The sequence below is a fragment of the Saccopteryx bilineata genome, chromosome 8, assembly GCF_036850765.1.
Source record: "Saccopteryx bilineata isolate mSacBil1 chromosome 8, mSacBil1_pri_phased_curated, whole genome shotgun sequence".
In the NCBI taxonomy this organism is placed as follows: domain Eukaryota; kingdom Metazoa; phylum Chordata; class Mammalia; order Chiroptera; family Emballonuridae; genus Saccopteryx; species Saccopteryx bilineata.
The window spans coordinates 41,272,815-41,278,444 of record NC_089497.1 but is presented as its reverse complement, the minus strand read 5'-3'; positions in this window follow the sequence as shown (position 1 = coordinate 41,278,444).

Genomic DNA, 5,630 nt, shown 5'->3' with positions numbered 1-5,630 from the left:
GTTCCACTCACTCATGACTCATTGGTTGATTTCTGTATGTGGCCTAACAGAGACTGAACCCACAACTTTGGTATATCAGGATGATGCTCCAACCAACTAGCTACTGGGCCAGGACAAATCTCACAGTTTTTTATTTGTTTGTTTTTCTCCATGTGTAGTTCTCTCAATCTTATGCTAAGATTTGATTGATTGGCCCTTTAGGAAAGATTGTTCTGAGAATTTACCTCCAGATTTTGCTCAATTTTATTTTATTTTTTCTAGCACAAAATATCATAACACCTGACACAGTAATTTGTGTCTCCTCTGCTTTCTCTTCCCTCATATCTGGCCAGTCAGAACTTCTCAGTTATTGCTTCTCATCTACGCATGGAAGACTGCACCCTCCAAGATTTCAAAATTCTTTTTCTCACCCTGGTCGGTTAGCTCAGTCAGAACATTGTCCAGAAACATCAAGTTTGTGGGTTTGATACCCAGTTAGGGCACATACGGGAAAGAACCAATGAATGCACAACAAAGTGGAACAACACATGACTGCTTCCTTCTCTCTCTTTCTTCCCTCTTCTCTCTATCTCTCTAAAATTAATCATTAAATTAAAAAAATTAATTCTCTTTCTCTAAGAAAACTCTTATTTTAATCCTATTTATTTCTTCAAGAGTAACAAACTTAAGTATAATGAAATGCTTAACAATCCCAGACAGATTTCTAATGAGCAAACTTGATAAAATATCAACTTACCAAGAGGGAAGATACAAAGAAGCTAGAAAAATTTATTGGAAATTAGAATGGTGAAACTGAGACAACTGAATAAACTGGCTGGGCAATTTACAGCCAGATATAGAAGGCCACCTTCCTAGAGATAACATCAAAGCCTCAGTTATATATATATTTTAGCTCCAGGCCCAGAAAAGCAGCAAAACCAAATGAGTGATGCCAGGACCGGCTACAATTGTAACTGGAAAACAAAGCCAGATTTGGGGTTACCTGCCACCCTTAATGCCAATAAAGAGAGACAAGGACTGAGTAGGTATAAGGTGTGTGATCAAATTGCAGCAACTTGGGAAGGCAGGTGATTCCTGCCCAAAAGAACTGCCTTAACACTCTCCAGGTGCTGCTGGTTTTTATAGGGTTCAGGAGCAAAATGAAAAAAGAAAAAGAGGGAAAAGTTTGTATGGTTAGTCACATAACAATATGCAAGAGGTAGGGATTCAGCTGCAGAAACATCTCCCTGCAAGTTCTTTTGATGTAACACAGGCCCAATCAGCGTGGTCCTGTCTAGTGTCCTTGATAAATCTTCAAGACAGTCAGAGTCAGGTGTCTCCCAGGAACAGCCGAGACCTGGCACCCCTGGAACCATTTGCCTCTGGAAATTATCTGTGAAAAGTTTTCCTGTTTCCTTAAGATAAAAAGTAAAGATTAAAGATTGGTAAACTAAGTTTCTAATTAATTTATGGGCCTTGACATTTCATAGTGAATCCTGCAGCGAGGCTTCTATAAACAACTATTGTGATTTAAACTCCCTTAATTGTTAGGTCCCTCCCCTATACATTACAACCGAAAAACTACTATTACTGAAGCCAAATTTCTAACTTTTGGGCTCCCCTATTCCAATGACTGAGAACTCCCTATCCTGGGGCTGACCAGTAAGCGAAGACCACAACCCTGAAAGGCCACGCCTGGAAAAGCTGATGAATATTCTATTGAAATTCTCCCCTAAACTCGAGGTCTGTAAAAAAACTCAAAACAAAGGGCCTCCTAGGAGCACACCTGTGCCTTTCTTTGCTCCCTCCTCCTCTTCTTTCCCTACAGACATGCATTTCCTAAACTTCAAGGAACCCCACAAGACTTGGAACCCGGGGAGCAATGGGCAGTAACAGCTCAATTTGGGGCCAACCCCTGAAATTGTCTCCAAGGCTCCTTTTCTCAGACTTCTCAGTGGAGGCTCATTCCTTCCCAAAAGTTTTCTAGAGAGTCAAGGAAGCCCCACTTAGGTTCTCTTGTTGCTACTTCTATCCTAAACCTTTCCTTGTTTCACTCTCCCCAGCTTTAATAAACATACTTTCAAAATTTGCTGGACTCATGATGTGAAATATTTCCTGCATGAAGTCAAGAACTCATATTGCCAGCTGGCCCTAAGCAAACCCAAAGGGCCAGGTTCCCTTTCTGGCAACAACCACTCACCTGGTGTGTGTGCACATATAAATACATATATATTACTTATTTATACATGTTACATTTTCTTATTTTCATAACAAAACCAAACTAGTGTAGCTTAGCATTGTATTATTTCAGATTTATAAAGTTTAATTTGGTTTGAGTGATTTGTTAATTTAACCAAGTCAAGAAGATTTGTAAGAATGTAGATTAGAACTTATTCTGCCAGGCCCTGGCTGGTTGGCTCAGCAGTAGAGCATCGGCCTGGCGTGCGGGGGACCAGGGTTCCTTTCCCGGCCATTGGAGCAAAGATGGCCCGGGCGCTGGGGATGGCTCCTTGGCCTCTGCCCCAGGCGCTAGAGTGGCTCTGGTCGAGGCAGAGCGACGCCCCAGAGGGGCAGAGCATCGCCCCCTGGTGGGCAGAGCATCGCCCCTGGTGGGCGTGCCAGGTGGATCCGGGTTGGGCGCATGCGGGAGTCTGTCTGACTGTCTCTCCCCATTTCCAGCTTCAGAAAAATACAAAAAAAAAAAAGAAAAAAAAAAAGAACTTATTTCTGCCAATGTAAGGAACTTCCAAACCTGTAATAATTTTTATGAGTTTATTTGAGCCCAAACTGTCAACAATTTCCAGGAAGCAAAGTCTCAACAAATTAAGAAAATGCTCCAGAAAAAACGGCAGTTTCACCACTTATTTTATACATTAGCATCAGAGGGGAAGACAAAGAGGTTGCATGGAATTGATTGATGACAGATTAGGGAGGCGGAAGAAAGCAAAACTGGGTGGGAGGTATCCCTGGGATTGGATAAAAAGTAAAAATGTGTATACTGAAACTTCTTTTACATAGGCAGAAATAAGACAGTTAACAGTTAATGATTCACATAACAACGACAATGAGGGGGTTTGTTGGTTCTTGCTCTAGTAGGACACTTTCCCTGATGAGGGGCAGGAAAAGATCACCCCTACATTTCAAAGGTATGTTATTGGGTACATTATTGTAGATGCAGAAGACAACAGACAGGCTCCATGAAGGTAAGCATTAACCTTTGTTAGAGAAAAGTACCTTCCTAGGACAAGACTACCCATCATGAACTGCTTTTAGTTAGAAAGTTTTAGTTCTAGACCTTCCTGTCTGGTTACTTTAGGTCTCTGAGTTTACAAGTCCACCATGTAGGCCGCCCATGAGCTCGTCAGGTTCACCATGTGCCCTTTTTATTGTCCACATTTATAATACCTTATATATTATAAATCTGTTTTTACTATGATTTCATTAAAGACATTCAGGCCTTGTAGATTTGTGCAGCAGTTCAAAAGACTGTATCTATATCTTGTGTCCCATGAAAAAGAAAAAAAATTATTCATCAAAATTTAAGAATATCAAGTCAACTCAAAATAGGAAGTTTTAAATTTTTTCTTTCTTTTTTTTTCATTAATTCATTTATTCATTCTTCTCTTTGTTTGTTCATCCAATAAATATTAATTGAAAACCACTATATGCAAATAACTGGGCTGTAGCAGTTCAAAATAGGAAGAACACCCCAGGAAGAAAAGGCAAAGCCTTTTGGATTTGATGAAATATGTACAACGTCTAATGATATAAAAGAAAATAGAAATTAATTCAATAGAACTTTGTGCCAAGAAATTTGTGCTTGCCGCTTCTCTCGCAATAGAAATTAGAAATTGTTCTCTAGATAAACTTTAAAAATTACTTTCTAGAGTATTGGGGTTTTTTTTGTTTGTTTGTTTTTTGCATTTTTCTGAAGCTGGAAACAGGGAGAGACAGTCAGACAGACTCCCGCATGCACCCGACCGGGATCCACCCCGCACGCCCACCAGGGGCGATGCTCTGCCCATCCTGGGCGTCGCCATGTTGCGACCAGAGCCACTCTAGTGCCTGAGGCAGAGGCCACAGAGCCATCCCCAGCGCCCGGGCCATCTTTGCTCCAATGGAGCCTTGGCTGCGGGAGGGGAAGAGAGAAACAGAGAGGAAGGCGCTGCAGAGTGGTGGAGAAGCAAATGGGCGCTTCTCCTGTGTGCCCTGGCCAGGAATCGAACCCAGGTCCTCCGCACACTAGGCCAACGCTCTACCGCTGAGCCAACCGGCCAGGGCCATTGGTTTTTGAGTCATTAGGGTCCTATCAGGAAGTGTAATCTTTCCCCTTCTTTCTCAATAGAGATGCAACATTTCATTTGCAAAATTTCACTCTTCATGATTCATTATTCCTGCCCTACACCTTGAGTGACTTGTATTGCTTTATCAAGGACTTCTGCAAGAATATTACTAATTAAACTGTTGAGAACCAAGACTCATGAATGAATGTTCTATATCTTTGCCAAAACACTGCAGGCCCCATTTTTTAAAAAAATATTAAAACATACTTGAAACTACCCTAGCTGCTGAATTAATAACATTAATTTTTCTACTTTTTTGTTTTTGTACCTTTCATAATACTTGTTTTTCTTGGTAGGTTTTGCAATTTCCCTACCATGTAATACTAATGAAATCAAACAACATTTCTAATTGTTGAAATAATAGCTTGAATCAGCATCATAATTAATAAAAATTACTTGCCTTGCTTGTATCCAACCTTAAATATTGTCATTAAAACCTAATTTTAGAGTGACAAGAATACCTGTAACTTAGCATATGTGAGGCATTTTTATTTTTTAGTTGAAATGTAATCATATTTTCTTAGAGTTCAAGAAGACCCAAGTTCAACCTTCACTCCAAAAGAGGAATTATTTTTATGTGAAATATAGTAATTTTTTTAAATTTGGAAGCAGGGAAGAAAAGTGAACAAGTTGATTTCTGAATAAAGTAAATGTGATATTTTTTTGCAAATCTGAGCTATTAATTCTTATTGCATTTTTAAAATCATATCTATGAGGGTAAATAATTGAACATACTTCAGATAAGTGAACAAGTCAGGTCGTGTTGTAATATTTCAAAAGAAAACCATATTAAGCCTTTTTATTGAATTGTCTTTTATACTACTAAGATTTCTTTCTCCCTTTAGTCACTTTCTTCATAGGAATCCCAACTGCCTAGACAGTTTTACATATTCATCACATTCACTGTAAGGGAGCATCTCACATTGAAACCGTGTTATTAAACAGAAAGTTCATCTATCCCACATGAACAGAGCCAAACACTCAACACTGAGAATTACAGTGGAGAAATATTGATTATTTTATCATGAATGGCACCATCCAGGAGAATGGGCAACTAATATCCATAAGCCTGAACCCTCAATGGTATGTAAAATACAGATTGATTATATAAGGCAAAATCATAAGACACTGTGGGCTACGAGTTCAGACTCATGCTGAGAGCTGATTGGTTGGAGGTGGAATAAGGGTAATGAATCATTTCTTCAGGTCTTGGGAACAGATCTGAGGTCTATTTCTGTGTCCCTCTGGTTTTATGGGAAAGTAGGCAAGAGTGGTTCCACCTTAGGGCCCAGGAACTGAAGCATAACT